The sequence below is a fragment of the Scardinius erythrophthalmus genome, assembly GCF_964197995.2.
Source record: "Scardinius erythrophthalmus genome assembly, chromosome: 1".
NCBI lineage: Eukaryota > Metazoa > Chordata > Actinopteri > Cypriniformes > Leuciscidae > Scardinius > Scardinius erythrophthalmus.
The window spans coordinates 30155403-30180132 of record NC_138221.1 but is presented as its reverse complement, the minus strand read 5'-3'; the positions used below and the strand labels follow the sequence as shown (position 1 = coordinate 30180132).

Here is a 24730-nt window from a genome sequence, read left to right as displayed (position 1 = left end):
ACATTCCAGCGTATCCTGGGGCATATGGCCTCAGCTGCAGCAGCGCTCCAGCTGGGCTTACTGCGCATGCGCCCGCTTCAACGCTGGCTGAAAGCGCGCGTGCCCCACCGAGCCTGGGCGGCCGGCGGCTTGCGAGTCAGAGTGAATCAGAGCTGCATTTCAGCCCTGCAGCCCTGGCTGGCAGCCGAATGGTATCTCACAGGAGTGACTATGGGAGTGATTTCACACCGGAAAGTTGTCTCGACAGACGCTTCCAACCTAGGTTGGGGAGCGCTCTTCGAAGGCAGACCGGTCTATGGCCGCTGGTCAGACCAGGAGAATCTCCTACACATAAACTGTCTAGAGATGCTCGCGGTCGAGAAAGCGCTCAAACACTTCCTCCCATTCCTCCACGGTCACCATGTTCTAGTCCGCACGGACAATACATCGGTAGTGGCCTATGTGAATCGCCAGGGCGGTGTCAGATCAAAGATGCTCTGCACCCTGGCGGAACGCCTCCTCGTGTGGGCTCAGCACTCTCTGCGCTCGCTGAGAGCCGCGCATGAGCCAGGTCCCCTGAACGAGGGCCCCGACAGACTGTCCAGGGACAACGTTCCCCCTGGGGAGTGGTCTCTACACCCCCAAACAGTCCAGTCACTGTGGCGCCGTTTCGGCAAAGCGAAAGTCGACCTTTTTGCGTCAAAAGACAACGCTCATTGCCCAGACCTGGCCCAGCGGCCCGCTGTACGCTTTTCCCCCGGTCTCTCTGCTGCCTCAGGTCATCAAGAGAATCAGGGAAGCGCGCCACACAGTGCTCCTCATAGCCCCATACTGGGAGAACCAAGCTTGGTTCCCGGATCTAATACAGCTGGCAGACTCAGCCCCCTGGCCGATACGTGGAGCCTTAACGATTACACGCTGATCTGCCAGACGGGGTCATGAACACGATCATACAATCTAGAGCCCCCTCTACGAGGCGGCTCTACATGTCGAAATGGTCAGTGTTTAACAGATGGTGCACTGCTAAGGGGCTCGATCCACAGACATGTGGGGTATTGCGAGTACTGTGTTTCCTTCAAGAGCTACTGGACGTGGGCAGGTCCCCCTCCACGCTCAAAGTCTATGTTGTGGCCATTTCAGCGCTCTCTGTTTCAGAGCGGGGCCGCGCATTAGGAAGGAACGAGTTCGTCATCCGCTTCCTTAGGGGAGCCAGGAGGATGAACCCCCCGCGACCCCCCTCGGTTCCTATGTGGGATCTTTCTCTGGTCTTGGAGGCCCTGAGAGCGCATCCCTTCGAACCCTTGGAAACTGTGGACATGAAATACCTCACGCTCAAAACCGTTTTTCTGATAGCACTGTCTTCATTCAAACGAGTGGGAGACCTTCACACGTTATCTATTAACGCCGCGTGCCTCGAGTTCGGACCTTATGACTCCAAAGTCATTCTCAGACCGAGGCATGGGTACGTTCCCAAAATTTTGGGCACTCCCTTCAGAGCACAGGTCATTTCCCTCTCAGCCCTGCCAACTCACGGCAGCGAGGCCGATAGTAATCTCCTCTGCCCAGTCAGGGCGTTGAGAAACTACATTTCACGGTCCGCCGCTTTCAGGCGCTCGGAGCAGCTCTTTGTTTCGTTTGGTGGGCGCACCAAGGGTCTCGCCGCCTCGAAACACAGCCTGTCCAGATGGATAGTGGACGCTATTGCTGCTGCTTATGCGTCTAAAGACCTGCAGTGCCCATTGGGCATTCGAGCTCACTCCACCAGAGGCATGGCCTCGTCGTGGGCGTGGTCCAGCGGGATTCCCATTCATGACATTTGTGCAGTGGCAGGCTGGGCCTCCCCCTCCACATTTGTTAGGTTTTACAACCTGGATGTTCCCGCCTTGCAGGCGAAAGTGTTATCAGTCTAAGTCTCGCGTATGCCAGCCCACTATCTGTGCGCGGGCTACGTTGTGTGATTTAGCTCTACTGGTTGAGCTGCACTATGCAGGGAATTGTCAGTTCGGACCGGCCGTGCCGCTCCTAACCCCCTAGTGTGTGCTTATGTACAGCGCTAGCCCTCTTTGGGCCGCCCGGCTCTCTGCTATCACGTTCCCCGGGCTCTCCCTGGGACTCATTCAGTGGATGCTGGGCGCGCACGGCGTTGACAAGGGTGTTCCCGTAGCGTAGCAACTACGCAATACGAGAGAACCTCTCGTAAGAGAACGTTTCGGTTACTAATGTAACCTCTGTTCTCTCTAGAAGAGGGAACGAGTATTGCGTAGCCCGCCGTGCTCGCGCCACGAGCTCATTTCGCTTCATGCGACAGAAACCAGAGAAGCAGCCTCCGAGCCCTGTTTATATACGCTAAGCCACACCCCTTTTCGCGGGCTGTGACGCATTAAGCGCGTCAAGCGCGCTCATTGGTCGTGACGTCACGCCAAGGGCTCAGCGGTAGGCTGCTGCAGTTGCCGCAGGGGAGCCAATGGGCACGCTAGTAAGCTTGCCCTAGGTCTGCAGGCTGCCGCACTGCGTTGACAAGATTATAAAAATTAAGGATAATTTTTTGGCTTCAGTATCTCGAGAAAGAAAGGCTTTCCCGTAGCATAGCAACTACGCAATACTCGTTCCCTCTTCTAGAGAGAACAGAGGTTACGTTAGTAACCGAAAGGTTTTTTTTTTGTGAAAAAATGGAAGATAGCTTCACTAATCAGCTTTGAATTAATACTCAGCATTTCATGCATGCAAAATACTTGTATTTAACTTAAAAATTTTTACTTTTTAAAAACACCCATGAAGGTACAGCATGTTTGGAAATGACGTAGAATAAATATATTAACTGATCAAGCAATATTTACCTTGATTTTTCTTATTTTGTTCTTGATGAAAATTTAAAATTACCTCCATGTCCAACATGTGCTCTGATGTCTCTGAACATTTCCATAGAAACCACCTAAACAATCTTTCACACAAACCTTTTAAAGGGACATTACAGTGTTGTGGTGGAAATGACACCAATACTGTGCGACAGCTATATTTTGTATAAAAAGTAATATTGATGGTGGTCTCACATTAAATACTATAATGTATTTTAATTATTTTACTAGTGCTTAATTTAAGTATATTAATAGTTACCAGATAAGTCATACTTTTAAACTGTATTTTCATTGTTGAAGTTAAAAAGTCTGGGTGTGCGACAAGGATAAAACAGTGATTTTGACACCTATAAGGAGGTTGAAAAGTATGAAAAAATCACAATAGAAAGGTAGTAAAAAGTTTTTAAGGAGGGTTTTATTGTTAGTTTGAAAAAGAAAGAGGATTTTGTCCAAAATTATATGTATTTTTAAAAATATGACCAAAGTACATAAAAGTGCCCATAGTCTAAGAATCACCCATATATATATATATATATATATATATATATATATATATATATATATATATATATATATATATATATATATATATATAATTTTTTTTTTTTTTTTTTTTTTTTTTTTTGCTCACAGAAGAGATGAGTTTTCAGCTGTCTTTTGAATGTAGTCAGGGATTCTGGGAAGATCATTCCACCAGCATGGAACTGTGAATGAGAATGTTCAGGAAAGTAATTTTGTGGCTCTCTGTGATGGTAGGCTACCACAAGCTGTCGCTCATTGACCGATCGCTGTAACGCCTCAGATCAAGCGGCACGTGAACTGATCATCTCTTCCTCTTTACTATTTATAACACAAAATAAACATGAATGATCATCAGAGAGGGTATTGAATATCGTCTCATGTAATCGCTCTGTTTCAACTGTGGAAATTAAATAAAATAGAATAAAACAGCTAAACAATGTACGCATAACGTTATATTTACCTCAGGAAAGCCATTCAATGACCATGGCATGTTAGTTAGCTAGAAAAATTAACTCTAGAGTGGAGCATTTTGCTAAATATATGCTCTATTAGAGTAATATATTCATTATATTTTTACTCTGACATATCATTGTATTCAAAATATTGTATATCAAAATATTATAATGTTAATATTATAAAAAAACCACCTTATATTAATTGTATACAAATCTATTGTTAATTTCAGCCTTTAAGTAATGTAACAGCTGACAGGGTTCCCTACAGCAGGGATGGGTAACGTCAGAGTTTATCTCAGACCCTGATAAAACCCTCACCTGTAGCCTTAGTGATCCTGAAGACATTGATAAGCTTGTTCAGGAGTTTGATCAGGACTGGAGATAAACTCTGAGGGATAGCCACACTCCAGGACAGATGTTGCCCATCCCTGGTTTACAGCATTATTTGTGAGTTTTTTTTTTTTTTTTTTTTTGTTTTTTTATCCAAATGAATCGATATTGAGTCAAATTAAATCAAGACCGGAATCGAATTGCAAGATTATGAATCGAATCGTGAAATTTGTGTCAATATCCAGCCCTAATAAAAACATCAGTCATGGTGTGAACATTGTAACATGTTCTGAACATTCTGTTCAGTTACCAAATGTTTTGACAATCACAGGATATATCATGTGACACTGACAACTATTTTAATATATTATTTTAATATATGTTTTATCAAAACCATCAAGTATTTTGGTGTCTTCAGTGTCACATGATCCTTCAGAAATTATTCTGAAAGGCTGATTTGAAAAACATTTTGAAAACAGTTTTGCTGCTTAATATTTTTGTGGAAACTGAGATAAAATAAAAAAAAATCTGGATTTTTTTGAGAAATAGAAAGTACACTTTATTTGAAATAGAAATCTTTTGTAATACAAATGTCCCTTTTGATCATTGCGTCCTTGCTGAATAAAAGTATTAATTTCTTTTTTTTTTTTATTCCAAAAGAATAAAAAATCTTACTGGCCCCAAACTTTTAAACAGCAGTGTATATCAAACTAATAACAAATGTCTTATACACTCAAAAAAAAAAAAAAAAAAAAAAAAAAAACATAAATAGCCCAAGGAAAACAAGCAAGCATTTATGGCTTTACAATATTTTTTTTTGTAAAAATATAATATATATTATAAGCATAGCTATAAAAGAAAAAAGTTTGACTATACATACACATTTAACTTTTCCAGACCTGGAAATCACAATTGTAAAATACTGTGATATTTCTATGACCATGGGAACCTGTACAAATACATTTAAAATCAACAAGAAAAAGAAAACCTGGTCACTTACTCAACAGTCAGAAAAGAAATAGCCTTAAACTAATATTCTGTTCCCTCAGTTGTCAAATGATGAGCTGCTGCTGCTGGTGGCATTAACTAACTAATATACAGATATGTAAATACACACTGTGCAGTACAAAAAAAGAATGTTTTTTTAATGAATAATTAGATCATTGCTTTTCAAATTTTATCATGAATAGTCTCTGAAGCACATGAAGGCTTACTAATATTACTACCCTGGAAATCCAGAGTTCTCGCGAGAGCACAAGTTGAATTTGCTCAGCGAGTTACTCTGGCGTGGAGTAATGATGCTCATTAAATATGCCCTTTTATTCGAGCTGCACCAATCACATCGGGTTATCTGATATAGGCGGGCCAGAGGCGAGCTAAACAGATGAGGACAGCGCTGTGACGTTGAAGTCATTAGTAAACATTATTACATGGTTTGGTTGAATTCCAATGTAGAATGCGGTCTGTTATTTCTTGATAACAGACCGCTGCGAAGTATAACAGACCGTTGCCATGAAAAACAGTGCGTTGTTATGGATGCAACCGTAGAGACGGAACAGACTATTTTCTTTAGCGGAAGCAATACAATAGTTTTTAAATCAATAAACTCCTTTTTAAATCAATATTTTGTGTCAAATTATTGATTTATTTTGTAGGTAGCCATGTAATAAGCGGGATAATGTATAGGGAGGCGGTTGATATAGCGAATAACAACCCCTTCAGGCTGATTCAAGACCTGTCTTGAGTCCCGTTCAGCCTGTCGGGGTTGTTATTCGCTATAAAAACCGCCTCCCTATTCATTATCCCTTACTTGCAAGATGGCTATGGATGAACACCAGTTGTTTGAAACGGCTTTTGCCGCTACAATGAACAAGTTAGACTTGGCTTTTTATCTAAAAGAGGAACAGAAGACGGCGCTCGAATCGTTCCTTTGAAAGAAGGGCGTTTTTGCTGTTTTGCTGACCGGATACGGTAAGAGTATAATCTACCAGTTAGGAGCTAACTGCTGGTAGCTAAGCGAATGGGGCTTGTTGTGATTGGTCGTAGTGTTATCCAATTGCATGCAGTGAGATTTTCAAATGCATGCTTGGTGCCGCCCCTCGAGGTGGGCGATTTTCATTAGTTGATGCCAGACCATTAATCTTTCAGATTTAGGTCTGGATTTCCAGGCTATAATATTACATAAGTTCTGCTAAATCTATTGCCTTGATGATCCTGGCCATTCACTTCTCACCCTACTCATCAGCATCCTGGGATTGAAAATTTCTCCTCCAGGCATTTATCACTAGATCCAGCACCTGAAAATATATCAATGAATTCAAAATGCACATTTATAATTTTTTATATACAGTCTAATTTCATTCTTAGATTGTCAATAATGCATCTATGAAGTTTTCAGTAGCTCATTATGAATTGTGATTGATGTTTTTAGTCTGACACTCACCTTGATACATTTATAGCTTCAGTTTAGAGTAAATGTCGCAACTCTCACTGTTATTGCCTAGAAGATGCCAACAGTTCATATTAGCTCACTATATATCCAACAATGATTTTAACTATGGCATAAATACATACACACACACACATATATATAATACATACATACATACATACATACATACATACATATACATATATATATATATAATTCAGTGTTATATCAATATTTTTACAGAGATTATCATTTTATTTCAAAATGAGTATGTTAGACCAAATTACCTCAAAATAAACATTTTGCAGGCAATAACCTTTTTTGGATCAGGTCAGTTTACAGTGCACATCCACAGAATCTGTTATGATCATAAAATCATAAGAGCAGAGACTTTTGTTTCAGTTTACCTTTGTTCTCTCTCTTTTTTTGTTGTTTCTTTGAAGATTTGAGTTCAATCTCAGCATATGTGATCTCAGTCTGCCCAATTACACCATCTAGAATGAAAAAAGACACTTGGTTTAACAAGATTCGCAAATATAATAGTGATAAAAATGGATTTGATTTATAATTTCTTTAGAAAATAACTACTGAACTCATCACAATGAAATGAAATACTTTAATCCTTAGTTACCTGTGCTTATTTCTTCATTAATTGTTGTATCAATAGAGTCATAAACATTTGCAGTTCCTGTAATAAATTAATACATTACTTTTAATGTATTAATTAATACATACATTTTTAAAAACATTTTTGTCATTCATCTTATGAATTTAATTCCACAGAAATATACTGATTTCATGTTGACAAACTAGTAAAACAATTAAGCACTAAACATAATATTTCATGTGTTAACATTCTAAATTACAGAAAATAAATATATTTTGTTATGCAGTTTTTGATCAAATAAATCCAAATTACATCAAGTTCAATACATGTATATGAAGACACAAAATATAATGTAAAAAATTTAGAAGAATGAAATATTATCTAGTTTTAAAATGCATCCGTATTACTGGGTATAATGAGTAAAGACTGACCAGAAAGTGTCTTGTCTCCGGCTTCACTCTGGTTCTGCTCTGATGTCTGACTGGTGTTCTGCTGTTGACTGACAGTAGAGGGAGACTCAGATCTTACACCTAGTCAAACATAAAATATTTGTGTAAATGTTTTGAGGAAAACTTTCTCAGACAGCAACATGTCGGCCCAGATCCGGCCCACGGTACATGTAGATTCCACATGTGCCAGATCTGGGCCAACACTATATTGCTGTCTGGGTTTTAATCTCTTTCATGTATACAGTACATGTTTGAGAATGACAAGGTGTTTAGTGACATGCTTATAACATTAACATCTAACATCTAAAACATTAAGCTGCCTCACTGCCAGCTGTCTTCATAAGCAGCAAATGAAACCTAATAAATGACTAATTTGGAGCGCTTTAAATATGTAGTAACTCTGTATAAAACAACTAGTGGAAGAGATGGAGGACTCACTGTTTCAATGAGTTTCAATGATTCAATGAGTTTCAATGATTTCAATATAGATTACATTAATATTTTTTATCAATACTTTTCAGTATTAAAGTAAGAAACTTAAAGGTTGTATCAGTGATTTCAGACCAAACACTCAAAACCAAAACAAATAGTGTTCCAACCAATCACCGACAGGGGGAGGGTGTTGTGAGGTTTTGTGCTCGTGCACAGCTGCACGCGAAGTCAGAGCTGAAGAAGAAGCTGGCTCAAAACCTCACAACACCCTCCCCCTGTCGGTGATTGGTTGGAACACTATTTGTTTTGGTTTTGAGTTTCGAGCATACCAGCTTTACCAGGTTGGGAGACCAGCCAAGACAAGAAAACCAGCTTAGACTGATGAAAGATGGCAGTTCACAAGATGAGCGAGTGTAAATACAGTAGTTAGAAACAGAGCGAGTGTCTACAAGTCTGTCACTGAATTTTAATATGTCAGATGATGAACCTTTGTTGTTTCTGCAGCGCCACAGCAGGACCAAGAATACAATGATCAGAAATACAACAGTCAGTCCTGCAGTCACTCCAATTATCACGAGATTGAGACCAACAGATCTTGAGGCTGGAGAAACTGAGATACATATAATCGTACAGCTACATGTAAATTGTACAGGAATATTTTTAATAGTGTTTATGTATCTTAGTCTCACCTCTGACTGAGATCCAGCTCTTGGGAGACTCTTCTCTCTCTGGGTGTTTGCAGTTGTAGAAACCCTCATGTGACTTTGAAACAGTCGGGATGATCATCTCTGTAGTTTGATTCTGGACGAGTGATCCATCTTTATAGAAATCAGCTCTGAGGATTGATGGGGATGTATGTTTATATAAACAGCGTAGAGTCAGAGTCTCTCCTTCAGTCACAGGATGAACAGGACTCTCCAGAATCACACCAACTACAGAAATAGAGAAAACATGCAAGATGTGAACAAAATGGTAACATAATAAAAAATAAAAAAATAAACATTTTAGTTTTCCACTGCACACTGGTTTCTGAGTGTTTTTAGTGTATTGTTATGATGTTCTGGCTGCTTACATTAGTATCTGCTCTTGTTAAATCATCCTGCTTTAGGCATTTGTAAACTGTCAGTGAAATGAATAAATACAGAAACACAGACTCACTGTGTACAGTGATATTAACAGGATGATATTTCTCTCCAGATTCAGACTGACACCAGTAAACTCCAGTGTCCCATGTGATGGTGGGGCTGATTGTACATGTAGATCCTGTTTTTGATCCCCGGCGTAATGATGAACAATCTGTCAGCTTCCCGCTGTCTGTGTATCTTCTGACTGTCCATCCATCAGAGTTACTCTGGTCTTCACAGCTCAGAGAGAGAGAGTCAGATGTGAAGTGTTGAGTTCTGCTGGGACTGATGATCAGAGACACTGGAGGAGAAACACCTGACAAGACCATTACAGATATCATTTGAAAATAGTCTTTATTAAAGATGAAGCAATCATTTAAACTGAGTGTGAACTCACCAGTGACCCACAGTAGTTGTGTGTTGCTGTATTTTGTATAGGCTGGTTTTCCTCTCTCTGCTCTGCACACATAAACTCCTGTGTGTTTTAGAGCAACAGAACTGACAGTGTATTTTCCTCCAGCTCCTCTGCTGCTGTCTGAGAGCGGCTCATAGTGATCACTCAAGTCTGTGTTAAGTGAGAAGATGCAGATGATCACTAAAGGAAATTATTTATAATAATGTTTTTGATAAAAACAGTTAATTTATATGTTATCGCATTGAGGACATTATAATACCTGATGAGAGAGTTACAGTGAACCAGCTGAATGTCCAGTCTGTAGAAGAGCTGTTAACCTCACAGTTCAGAGTCACTGGATCTCCTTCAGTCAACCACTTCTGAGGAGAAACACTTAAAACTGTCCGGGCTTTATCTGAAATAGAGACATCACTCATTAATAACATATAATATATGTCACATCTGAGAGTGACTGCCTCTCCTCTGAATACATGATGATCAGGTTTAATGGTCACTCTGGGGTTTTGGTCTTTCTGCACAACAACAACAATAAACAATGAAAATAATGTGGTGATTAATTTAATTTATTAAAATAATAAAATGTGCGTTTTTTTTCTCTCTAGGAACAGTTGATTGACCAACACAGTAAATGTGTTTTCACCAAGTGTAACATGTTCCTGGATCTTTATTGATCCTAGAACAACATTCCAATCAACCAATCAGATTTGAGGGAACAGTTTACAGTTTATGTCAAGTTTTAACTTACAACCAGAGTTTACAGTTGTGCTTCTGTGTTATTCACCTATCATTTCCCTCTGATTTTAGAGATAATTGGGTTAGTTCTTAATTGGCAAAATCACAATGACCATATTAAATCACACATGCTAAATCAGGTTAGACTGAAGTGTTGTTCTCTATTAGATGTTATAGTCACTTAAGTGTCTTATGAAATTATTGTCAGTAATTTCTCAGAGCAGGTCATAAAGTGAGTAAAAATACTTGCCATGTATTGTCACTGTTACTGGTTCACTGTAATCTGTGTAACGTCCTCTTCTTCGTGCTCTGCACTTGTACTCTCCTCCATCAGAGACTTGCACAGGATCGATTGCTTTAGTTGCAGCATCAGTAGATTCAGTGTTTGAGTCTTTACTCCAGAGAAACTCCCATCCCATCCCATCCAGTGTCTGATTCAGTGAACATTTCAGAAAAACTTTGTTTCCAGTGAACACTGAACTCTGTGGCTCAACAGTCAGAGTCGGTTTGGAAAAATCTGTCAATATAAAGTCAGTCGGAACACAGATCTCATTCTCTCACTGGTAAATCATTAGTGCATTTTGATTTCACAGACAATGTAATATAGCAACTGGCAACAATTATAGGAACAAACAAGGTTAACATTCATTCAGTGCAACGCAAAGAGTTAAAGGACAACAAAGGCGCAAAGACCACCCTATGTGGGGTTCAAACCCACATCCTTTAGGCTAGTAGTCCTGTGATCAAAGCAGGGTCACACCACCTACATCTACACCAGTCAGAGAGACATATCAGTATCATTTACCAAAGTGTTGCAAATTGTTGTTGTAGTTCAAAGGACTTTTTTATTTATTATTCAATCTGTTCAGTTTTTGTGATGTCTGGAGAATTGCTAATTTTCAAGACAAAGCAAATGTGAAAAGATACTCTATGTTTCTATATTCTTCATAACAAATTTTGGCCATGTAATATTAATATTAGTAGTATTACAGAAATTGTCCTTTGGGGATTTAAGACAAGTTTGAAGCTATCCTAAATTATTATTATCCTAAGTTATTTAGGATGATTTTTAAGAACATTCTTTTCAGGAATATGAATACTTCTTAAATGTTTTAAAACAATGTCTCAAAAATAAACAATAAAAAACATTAAGAAAAATATTTGGGAATACAAAATATTATTATATTTCTTTCTTAAGTTATAAAATAAGAAGAAAAAAGCATTTAAGAAGAATTTTATTCTTAAGAACGTTTAGTGAATCCAGCCCCTGGTTTGTAACAGAATTACCCATTTGTGATTAAATTTATTAATCAAATTCACTCACCTTCAGTGTGTCCAGATGGGATGATTGAAATCAGCACTAAAATGCAGAGTAAAAATAAATAAAATCATAAATAAAAATAATGAAAGATTATTTGTATTTTTACATGTTTTTAGTAAAGATCTTCAAACTCATCCGTTGACTATCCTGAGAGAGTTTCTGTGGGAACTTATTTGCAGATTTCTTCCCATGAGGCAAACGACTGTGTTTCTCTTATTGGTCCTTGTGATGTCTTCTGTTTGTAAATTAGCTTTAGGTATAAAGGTCTGTCCCACAGACAGAAATGTGGGTTCAGATTCTCTGAAGACAGGCTATCATCATCACTGAACAATGAGTAAATTCTTCTCCCCACAAGAACTCTGGTCAAGCTTACTTATTTTATGCATTAGGAATGGAATACATTGGTAAGTCAACAAAGTGACATCTCAGCCAAAAACAAAAACAAAAAAAACTTTGTATTATTATTTAACCCTTTAAACACATGCCTTTTCATTTTTAAAGTTAGACATCAACTTACCTACTAGACATCAACTAAGTACTGACACTCAGAACTTCTGTTCAGACAGCCCTGCAGAGCGGAGGCCTCAATAAAAGTCACAGTAACGCTCTAACCAAAGCACAGTGGCCAAAAAAGCACAGAAAGAACTAGCAACTTATTCCAACTGGCCCGTGATGCTCTGCAGATTGTAGAGGCTTCAGTACAGTGACTCTCATAATGAGAGAAGGCCTAGCAACACTCCACATTAAGGTCAGTATCCAAGGAGCCTCACAGAGAGCCTAACATACTGGCATACTCTCATACCACCTAGCCAAGCTCTTGATTGATTGGTTGATTGATTGATTGTTGACAGCAGGTGATAATCACTAATGCTCAATCATCACATAATTGGTTAATTAATCACTCAATAACTTTAACTCTGATTCAGAGTTATTTTAACTCTCCGTAGAGAGGGACCAGATGTACTCTGAGCAGAGTTAATTTAACTCTGGGGATTTTGCTGTGTATATGAAAATTCACGTTCACGTCAATGAAAGCAAGATATGAGCTGCATTTTATTTATCATTAGCAGGAGTGGCATCAGCACTGGTAAGATAATTTAGTGTCACTACTTTTAATGAAGACAACTTGAGTTGAGCTTCAAAATGTGAGCAGAACTTTCAGTTTCATTTGTCGCAGCTCCTCCACCCCATGGCCCCTGGTCCAGGGCTTTCAGCTGGTCAGCCTGGTAAGCTTGCAGAACGGCCATCGTGTGCAAAGCCGCCCCATTCTGACTCGCTGATGTGTATGCTCTGCCATTTAGATGTCATGTGGGACGCAGCAGCTTAGTTGGCAGAGACTGTGTCTTCAGTGCGGATGCCTTACCTATAGAGATTATTGGCCAGCCTCTCTTCAATCGGAGGTATCGACGCATAACCATATTCCTACATCACCTCCACATCAGCATACACAGTAAATTCCCCAGTGTTAAATTAACACTGCTCAGAGCACATATGGTCCCACTCTACATGGTGTTAAAGTAACACTGAAGCAGTGTTAAAGTTAATGAGACAATTAAGTGATCAATTGAGTGATGATTGAGCATTATTGAAGACACCTGATGATAACAAGCAGAATCACTGAAGGAGAAAATCTCAAATTGTAAGCCACCGTAATGGTGATGGGTGTTTGCTTTAGTTGGGCTCTTGACCCTTACTGTATATTATTAACTTTAGATTTTATTTGTCTGCTGTTATTAATTTATAACAGTCAAATGAACAAAGAAAAAGTGTGATCTGATAGTGTTGGTTATGTTTTGACAATCATGCTGTGATCTGAAAAATGAAACTTGTTGAGATAGTTTGGTTTATCTTATTAGCAGAAACTCTGTGATTCTACAGCATATGATTATCAGTATTTTTCATATAATCCAAAATATTTAATAAACATTGTTCTGATCAAAACACTTTTCAAATGTATTTATTTAGAAACACAGACATCAATAATCAGCCTGTGAATCTCAACAATGGTGACAATAATAAAGCATGTTGCATTGGCTGCCACCAATCACAACTCATTAATGGCTCCCATCATGCATTGCAGTATGAATAAATTATGATCTGAATGGTCTATATAATTTACTTTTCCTAATTGAATATTCTGCTCGTCACCATTGTTGAGATGCATAGACTGAATCTTTATGTCTGTGTGTGCCTAAAAGAAATATTTAAAAAAATAAAAATAAAAAATAAAAACTTTTAAGAAATCCTTATATCTAAAATTCTGGATATTTATGCAGAATCGCAGTTATGCTGTACTCAACAACATAAATCAAAGACATAAAGTTCAAATGATGATTGTCATAACATAACCAACACCATCAGATCACTTTTTTTCTTTGTTCATCTGGCAGATGTAAGTCATGTACAGCAGCCAAACAAAAACTAAAGTTAATAATTTAAGGGTCAAGAGCCCAACTAAAGCAAACACCCATCACCATAACGGTGGCTTACAATTTGAGATTTTCTCCTTCAGTGATTCTGCTTGTTATCATCAGGTGTCTTCAATAATGTTCACTCATCACTCAATTGATCACTTAATTGTCTCATTAACTTTAACACTGCATCAGTGTTACTTTAACACCATGTAGAGTGGGACCATATGTGCTCTGAGCAGTGTTGATTTAACACTGGGGAATTTACTGTGTAGTTTGCCTGTGAATGATGGATGTACGCAGAATATGGCTTTCCCCAAGATCTCCGCAACTCAGCGTGAAGATCTGGGAGAAAAGGAAAACTCGTACCAGCTGGGTGGTTATATCCTGACAAATAGCGTTCATCCAGGCAGCCACGAGGGAGTTTGCGCTTCCACGGCAGATCTAATCTTTCTGTGGTGCAAGACATAACGTCCAACAGCTCGACATATTCGGGGCAGAGGGGCTGAGAGCACTCAGAGACATCCTCGATCTGAACAGACTCGTCCTGCTCATCTTGACTTGAGGTGAGGAGCTTGCTCACTGCCGGATCAGATGACGTGAGGGATAACACGTCATCATCCAGCATCTCGCTCTCGCCAGCCGCCGACAAATGAGAGATCCTCAACAAGAGCGAAGTTTCCTTCAAAGGAAAGCGTTCACAACACACACATACATACAGTCCCCTCAATGACTGAGCATGCATGATCCTCACCCAGGCACATAACGGATATATCGTGTGTGTCATTGGGTGGTAGGAAATGCTGACACGGATGAACACACTTACTAAAGTTGTGTAAAAACTCTAGACTCTGAGAACTCTGAAAATTCTTACTAACTGCATACTAGTGATCTACTGAAGACTAACTAGTGTACATCTATTAGTGCATCGTGGACAGCAAACAACCAACAGAAATGTGTACAAACCAACAAGCGAGAGCACAAAACAAACCGACAGTAATGATTCAACAAACACCATTACAAAGCAAAAAAACTGAGTGACTGAACAAACAGACCCAAACACAACACAGTGCATTTCTCTTTCACAAACAGCAATATCTGCTCACTTCCTCTTTCAGGCTCGTCTTTCACTCATAGATCATGGAATAGAGCTGGATTTGAAGCTCAGAGAGCAGCATGAAAAAAAAAAAAATCCAAGAACACTAAATCACTTGAAACTGTTCAAACCTATTCATAATATAACAGCAATGAACATCTTCTGAAACATATACAGAGGAAATAATACTCACAGAGCACAAGAGGAACTTTGCTGATTTCCATACTGACCCAATAATGACAGACGGTTAAAGACACAGACTGAGTTAAAGCCTCGAGACTTCCTGATACACACAGTCAGATCTTTAGGACAGATTAACATAATGACAGATTAAAGACATACAAATGTACCTCATGTGTTACAGAAAACCTTTTGATAAAGTTGATTATCTTGTAACGAATTTTCAAAAAATATCAGAAGAGCATCAGTTTTATTATGAGAATTAATATTTATTTGTGTTTAATGGACAAGGAAAAGGAAACAATTGATAGATCTTTATTATAATAATAGTAGCTGTATTTATAACTTTATAAGTTAAGAAGCATAAAGCACTTAATTCCACTGTAGAATTGAAAACAATCCAAGATATTTGAGAATGAACAAAGACATTTGCTTTACTGTTTTCCACCCCTCTTTCCCCAAGGACCATTTTGGAGTTCCTAAAGGCACCGAGGCACTGATACCCAGATAACATGTAACCATTGAAACAATGTTGAGTCAGTGTTGATGCGTCAATGCTGATTACATTGAAATGACATTAGAAAGTGATGTTGTTTAGCGTCACTCTTGCACCCTCGGTTAATATTGAAATAATGTTCAGATTTCAATCACAAATCAATGGTGTTAATATTGCTTCAACATTATAAAGTGATGTTGTTTTTGCGTCACTCTTGCACCCTCGGTTAATGGCGAAGCAATGTTGAGATTTCAACCAAAAATCAACGGTATTGATTCGACATTACAAAGTGATATTTTATCAACATCACTTTTGCACCCTCACTTAATGTTGAAACTGTTGAGCAAAAAATCAATAGTAATGCTACTGAATCAACATTACACTATGATTGATTCTACATCACCCATGCTGAATCAATACTGAAATTAACAAAAATAATCAATGGTAATATTGAATCAACGTTACACTAAGATGTTGAATCTACATCACTGCTGTTGAATCAACTCTGAAATTAACTAAAATAATCAATGGTAATATTGTTGAATCAATATTACACTATGATGTTGAAGCTATTGAATCAACACTGCAATTAACAAAAATAAATTGATGGTAATATTGTTGAATCAATGTTACACTATGATGTTGAATCTACATCACTGCTGTTGAATCAACTCTGAAATTAACAAAAATAATCAATGGTAATATTGTTGAATCAACGTTACACTAAGATGTTGAATCTACATCACTGCTGTTGAATCAACTCTGAAATTAACAAAAATAAATTGATGGTAATATTGTTGAATCAACGTTACACTATGATGTTGAATCTACATCACTGCTGTTGAATTAACACTGAAATTAACAGAAATAATCTTTGTTAATGATATTTGATCATTAACAATGTGAATTTGAACATTTGATCAATGTTACAATGTGATGTTGATTCTAAATACATTTTGTTGAAACACTGAAAATACAACTGCAAATTAATGTCAAACAATGTTGCCATCTGATGTACTAAGTTAATGTTGAAACAACATTAATATTTCAGCTACACTTCAATGATGCATCAACAAATGCATGACCATTTAAAAATTTGGCAAAAACCTTTTAAAATGTAAATGACACTTTTCCAGCAGTTGAGTCAATTTATTTTATTCAATCAATCAATGACAAAAATATATTAAAAGATCATTCTTTAAAAAAGAAAGGGGGAGAAATAGGACAAAAGCATTTCAACCTTTAAACATAAAATTGGCTTCAGAAATCTGATGTCATAACTAGGGCTGGGCGATATATATCGTGAGATTGTTTTGCGCATCTCGTCAGTAAAGCCGGTTCCTTGATTAGTAGTAAATCGCCATCACCTGCTTTCAGCTGGAGCGACATTTACTACACAGCAAAAACTCCAGTGTTAAATTAACACTCAAGAGTGTTAAAGTTAATGAGATAATTAAGTGATTAATTTAGTGATGATTGAGCATTATTGAAGACACCTGATGTTAACAAGCAGAATCACAGTAGGAGAAAATCACAAATTGTAAGCCACCGTTATGGTGAAGGGTGTTTGCTTTAGTTGGGCTCTTGACCCTTAAGCATTCACTTTAAATTTTGTTTGTCTGTTGTTATTGATTTATAACAGTCAAATGAACAAAGAAAAGTGTGATCTGATAGTGTTGGTTATGTTTTGACATAATCATGCTGTGATCTGAAAAATAAAACTTATTGAGATAGTTTGGTTTAACTTGTTAGCAGCAGCTTTGTGATTCTGCAGCCTATGATTATCAGTATTTTTCTTATAATCCAAAATATTTAATAAACATTGTTCTGATCAATACATTTTCAAATGAATTTATTTAGAAACACATATATCAATAATCAGCCTGTGAATCTCAACAATGGTGACAATAATAAAGCATGATGCAGTGGCTGCCACCAATCAACTCATTAATGGCTCCCATCATGCATTGTGGTATGAATAAATTATGATCTGAATTGTCTATGTAATTTACTTTTCCTAATTGAATATTCTGCTCATCACCATTGTTGAGATGCATTGACTGAATCTTGACGTCTGTGTGTGCCTAAAAGAAAGATTTTGTTTTTAAAACAACTTTTAAGAAATCCTTTATATTATATCTAAAATTCTGGATATTTATGCAGAATCACTGTTATGCTATAAACAACAATATAAATCAAAAACAAAGTTCAAATGATGATTGTCATAATATAACCAACACCATCAGATCACTTTTTTCTTTGTTCATCTGGCAGTTATAACTCAGATACAGCAGCCAGACAAAATCTAGAGTTAATAATATAAGGGTCAAGAGCCCATCTAATGCAAACACCCATCACCATAACGGTGGCTTACAATTTTAGATTTTCTCCTTCAGTGATTCTGCTTGTTAACATCAGGTGTCTTCAATAATGATCAATCATCACTAAATTAATCACTTAATTATCTCATTAACTTCAACACTCTTGAGTGTGGACTCATATACACTCTCAGGAGTGTTAATTTCACACTGGAGTTTTTGCTGTGTACAAAGAGCCGTAGTTAACTGACAAGCTGAGCCATATCGCATTAATTATCGCTGGCGATACGTCCGCGATATTAATGCGATATGGCTCAGCTTGTCAGTAAACTACGGCTCTTTGTAGTAAATGCCGCTCCATCTGAAAGCAGGTGATGGCGATTTACTACTAATCAAGGAACCAGCTTTACTGACGAGATGCGCATAACAATCTCACGATATATATATCGCCCAGCCCTAGTCATAACTACAGGTGGTCCAACGCTTCAGGTTTTTAAAAATATGTCTTACATCAGACTACTGCCTCTTTTCCTTTGGGTTCTCTGAAATCTGAAAAAGAAAGCATGATGTTACTCAAGAACATGTCAGTTCAGTTGCCACATTCAAGAATGTTAATAAACACAATATGATTCACTTGTTAAAAAAAGTTGCTGAACACAAAATATTCTAACTATGATTAAAGTATCATTAAATTCTGTTTATTTCATTTATTTTTCTAAAATCTATTAATGCTTTAATATCAAAAGAAAGCACTATGGCAGGGGTGTCCGATTTTATCTCCAGCCCTAATTAAACACACCTGAAGCAGCTAATCAAGCTAATCAAGGTCATTAGGATCAATGAAAACTTCCAGGCAGGTGTGTTGGAGCTAAACTCTTCATGAAGAGGAACAAACACCTATGACCTATAGCCATTAACTATATCTCAGTTCATTTTCTTTGAAACTACATAGCATTCAAGTAACAAGTTTATCTTGTAGAATAAAATAGCTTAGGTTTTTTCAATGAAAATTTCTTTAAAGGGCTGGTTCAGCCCGAAATGAAAATTCTGTCATCATTTACTCACCCTCAAGTTGTTCCAAACCTGTATGAGTTTCTTTCTTCTGTTGAACACAAAAGAAGATATTTTAAAGAATGTTGGTAACCAGAAAGTTGACGGTGGCCATTGATTTCCATAGTAGAAAATAAATACCATGGAAGTCAATGGCTACCATCAACTGTCTGGTTACCAACATTCTTCACTCTATCTTCTTTTGTGTGCAGCAGAATAAAGAAATTCATACAGGTTTGGAACAACTTGAGGGTGAATAAATGATGACAGAATTTTCATTTGGGGCTGAACCATCCCTTTGAAGCTGCAGATTCACCTTATGTAGACCTTAATCTCTTTAAATATCACAAAATAGTCAGTCCATGTCAGTCACTTTCTTAATAAACACAAGATGTTTTTTGTTATTGTGTTTCAGTGGAAACAAGCTAAACTGAATGGAAATCAGTTACATTTCTCAAATTTAATACAGATTCAGGAATATGAATGATTACCTGATTAAACAGTGATAAGGCACAGGATATCATCAAGTCCCAGGTCAGGTGATTATGCTGTCGACAACAACTCAGTGTATAATCAATGTCAGCATTATCAGGAGGGTGCTTCTTTTTTTTTAATTGTCCATCTTTGTTGGCCTTCATTCCTACTAAAGGAGCAATGTGCTCTGCATGCAAGCACTGACGGATGCACATGGGCTATGTTTGCAGTGTAACTTTCTTGCTCATGTTCATGTCTCCTGCACTTCAAAAAATGTGTTAAATGACGTTAGAACTTTATTCAGGAAATTCGTAATAAACTTTACTAAAGCAATGTGCATTTTTTAAGAATGTAGATACACCATTGTTTGAAACTGTGCTAGAGAAGTCATGTAAGTATGTCAGGTGCTTCAACAAACAAGACTTCTGTATAGGATGCACCTATGTCTTCTCTCTAATGAAGCATTAGACTACTGAGAAGTGCGCATGCAAAAACAAAATGTTTACCAATTAGTGGCCAATTTCAAACTACAATAAATGTTTTTCAACCATTTTTCAACAGACTTGCTAAACCGCCCACCCCTAAACCAAGCCCCTAGTGGATTAGAGCAAATCAGGTAAAGCAGTTGAAAATGGCCATTGTGGTTTGAAAACGCCCCACTGATAGAGAAACACCCACTAGTGTTCTGCAGAGATACATGCCTGGATGATCTTGTGCTCATAAACTACAAATCACTGTTAGTTCAATGTCACTGTCTCCACCCATGTGTGCTGTTGGCTTTGATAAAAATTTCAATGCTGATCCAACACACTTTAAACACTAAAATGTCAGTCTCAACCAAAATTATGGTTTGGATCAAAACTCAACCTTGTATCAATGTCCCCATGCTATCTGTGCGATTTATTTCAACACTTTACTTACTTTATAAAATTAATGTATGTCAATAGATTTAGTAGCAATGAATAAAATGCAAGTAAAAAGCATGCTAAAAACAGAAATACATTATATGCACCATTGTTTGAAACTCAGAGAGGTCATGCATGTCACACACACAAGACTTCCGTATAGGACGCACCTTGTGTTTTCTCTAATAAGGAAGCATCAATTAACTACTGAGAAGCCCACATGCAAAACCAAAATGGGCGTATACCAATTAGTGCCAATTTTAAAAGTACAATTGGTGTTTTTCAACCATTTTTCAAAAGAATTGCTAAAATCATGAGGGCCCACCCCAAACCAAACCCCCAGTGTATTAGAGTATTAGTGTATTGGTAACACCATTGAAAGTGCCCATCATGAACTGAAACGCCCCACTGATTGGGAAACACCCAGTAGTGTTTTGCACAGATACATGCCTGCAAGATCTTGTGCTCATAAACTAAGACTCACTGTTAGTTCAATGTCACAGTCTTCAACCATGTGTGCTGTTCCCTTTCATCAAAATTTCAATGCTGATCCAACACACTTTAAACATTGAAATTTTGATGTCAACCAAAATGATGGCTTGGATCAAAACTCAACATTGAACCAATGTTACCATGCTGTCTGGGTAGTGATCAAGGCCTGTAGGCCAAGATGTGTGTACTTTGGGGGTTGATGAATTGTCACACCTTTCGTACGGTGGGGGAAGTTGTAATTATCTGATTGTTTGAATGTCTCACATTTGGGTTTTAGTCACATGGTCAGGGAAAGTATAATAGAAGATTGTAACTGTTGCTCTGTCTCTTTTATGCTCTGGCTCTCTTCCTATTCTTGGGGCTCTCTCCCTTTACCTCCTCCTTTCTCTTACTCTCTCTACACACTCTCTACTCTCTCTCTCTCGTAACATTTTACATATAAGCTGTGTAAGATTAATGGTATAAGTTATCATCATCTCATACATCTATTTTGTAACTACTTTAAGTGTAACCATAACCAAATTTTGTCATTAAACATTTTCAATTACAAATAATGTGCTACCTAGTTTTGCTTTGGTATTGACTTTGAAGTGCTACATATTGCAATATAATATTGTCACTCTCTATAGCAACGCTCTCCCACATATATTAACTGTGCTTATTTCCGTCGTTGGTATACTGTAGCAGTGGGTGGTAATTGACAAGAAATGTACAGTTTTCTACCATCTTGCTAATAACGTTTCTTTAGTCATTCGGCAGTCTTGCAGACTGAACCCCTGCAGGAAATCCACCCTTACACCACTGAGCTGAAAAAGACCAAACCAAACCACAACTATGAGCTCATCTCTATCTATTTCTGTTCTCTCAGGCCTCTGCATCAATCTGCACTGATCGTACTGTATGATTTACTAAACAGAACAGGCTCATAAAGTCAATTGTTTGGGAATTGTCATGATCCCAGCTTGTGTTCCCCTTGACTTGTGTGGTCTTTTATATTATTTCCTGATCTGCACCATGTTTTGTTGTCCTTTTTATTTTTTCCTGTTGATTAGTTCTTTGATTTGTTCCCAATTGTGTCTAGTTTTCCAATTACTCCTTGTGTATTTAAACCCAGTGTTTCTTATATTCCTTGTCTTGTGTTGTCCTTTGTTGGATGTTTCTTTGAGGTTATAATTTCTAATCCCTGGCTTTCTTGTTTCCAATTCGGTTGTTATTGCAGTTTTTCTGAATTGCTAAAACACATTTACAGTTACAGATTACAGTTTTTTTTTCTGATGGCTTAAAGGGATAGTTCACTTTAAAATTAAATTTTGGTATGTTTTAGCTTACCTCAAGGGCATCCAAGATGTAGGTGTCTTTGTTTCCGCAGTAGTTTCAATTTTGATATTTTTAGGTCAAACCGTTCTTGTCTGTCAGTCATATAATGCAGGTCTATGGTCACCACCTCAAAGAGCATGCACAGAGAAGTCCAAATTAAACAATTCCACATCGTAAGCACAAATTGATGGCATAAGACACACTGTTAGACCTTACCGGGTTTTTTTACAGTAAAATACTGGCAACACTGTTGCCAGTAATTTACTGTTAATTGTGCAGTTCTTTACTGTAATCTACAGTATGTTACTGCAAAATGCACTAAAACGAGTTAACTAATTTCACTTGCAGAAAACTTAAATTGACCAACTGTCATTTACATGTATTAAACTAAAATGTATAATGCATTAATAACGTAAGCAAAGTATTACTGTGAACTTATTTCATTTGAAACCACAACAAAACTTTTGTAAATAAAGAGATTTCCACTAGACCAGCAACTACACAGTCACTGCCTGTTAAATAAAGCAACATGCAGCATATCATCAATATTTGTAGATCTTCTCCTGGACTGAAGCACAGGCTCTACTCTTCTGCACAATGGTGACCCAAAAAAACGAAATTTTACAGTAAACTACTGGCAACAGTGTTGCCAGTATAAACCTGTTTCATAACTTACAGTTTATTACTGTTAAAATACATTTTGTGGGTGTGTCTTTTTATCTTACACTGTTAACCCTTTCAACCCCACAGGGAAATCCACAGTACAAAGAGTAAAAAGTAACACTGGCACAGTGTTGCAGTGAGATAATTAAGAGAATATAAGTGATTGTTGAGCATTAGCGATGAACACCTGCTGGTAACAAGCAGAATCACTGAAGGAAAGAGAAACACAAGAACAGAAAATAGAGAAACACAATAACTACGACTGACTTCCAGCCATTACACATTATTACACTTATTATTAACCAGTATGACTTTGTTTCTGTCATACAGAAATTGTTATTGAAAATGTTTCTTTGAAGTTACCATTATAGAGATCAGTGCTTGCTTTAGTTGGGATGCTGATGCGAAAACATTCATTTTTCTTTTGCTGCTTGAGCTGTGTTTTTGCAAGTCACACTTGTGCGCACACACAGTTTATGAATGATTGCGGTTGTAATGCTTATGATGCCAAAATCATCATATTGCCTGTTCATTCACTAAGGAATTAATTCTTATTCATTCAGAGTTTTATCCTCGATCAAAAGTGTTACATTAGCTCTACTGTGAAACTACAGCAATAAATTACTATGACTCATTTTTTTAACACATCATGCATAAAAAAAAAAAAAACAGAGCTACAGTGTGTTTTAGAAACACAGAGATAGCACAATTTAGCACATTAATCTCAACAATGGTGGCAATATTTCTTTTTTTTTATTATTATTATTCATGCAGCAGTGCATGCTGGGAGTTTTATATTATCCTGGAACCCAGCATGCATTGCGACATGAAACTTTTTACCATTGTTGAGATTCATATGCTGATTGTTGATATCTGTGTGTGTCTGAACCAAGTAGGAGAAAAATAAAATTGAATGCACTATATAATTGTTATTTTTCAGAAGACCTGATTATAGAAATATTGATTTCATTTTGTAGATACACAGATTTATGCTAAATATGACATACCCATAATTTCAATTAATATATACAGGAAAAATCTGAAAATCAGATAGTCCAAGATGATTGTGACATCATCACAAAAGAACAAAAACACCTGATCATCTTCCTCTTGACTTCTTCTTGCCATAACAAATGTGTTTTATAAACTCACCGTTACAGCAGTCAGAGAGAGATGAAAGGTAAGAAGTCAAGGGACAAGAGACCAACTAAAGCAAATACTGATCTCCATCATGGTGACAACAAATTTTATTATTAACTAAATCTCTGTTAATTCTCAACAAGAACTTTTGTACATGTATGAAAGAAATAATCATAAACTGGTTTGTAAACTGGATTCACACTCAGTGTTACTGGAAGTCAGTTGTAGTTCTTGTGTTTCTCTTTTTTCTGTTCTTTTTTCTCTGTCCTTCAGTGATTCTGCTTATCAGTGTTCATCAGTTTCTCAATTCACTCTCTTCTTTTCATTCAAGTGGACTATATTAGTGAACTAATGTAGGGAATAGTGAATGAGGGTATAGGGTGTGATTGGGAAAACAGCCTCTGAGTGTCGATTTGGAGCACTGTTCATTTACAGTATATTCCTGTAGGCTATTTTTGTTTTCTATGGTATATTACTGTTTTAATGGAAAATGGTATGATACTGTCTGAATTACGGCTTTTTTTACAGCAAGGGTT

General features: G+C 37.4%; 1 long non-coding RNA gene across 1 annotated transcript; it reads right to left on the bottom strand.

Annotated features, from left to right (window-relative positions):
- Positions 1-6335: 6335 nt before the first annotated feature.
- On the bottom strand, positions 6336-7066 carry LOC308694105. Its single transcript, XR_014030555.1, has 3 exons — positions 6980-7066; positions 6585-6641; positions 6336-6438 (listed from the first exon to the last, which is right to left on the bottom strand). It is a non-coding gene; the product is annotated as an uncharacterized lncRNA (long non-coding RNA).
- Between the last annotated feature and the right edge of the window lie 17664 nt (positions 7067-24730).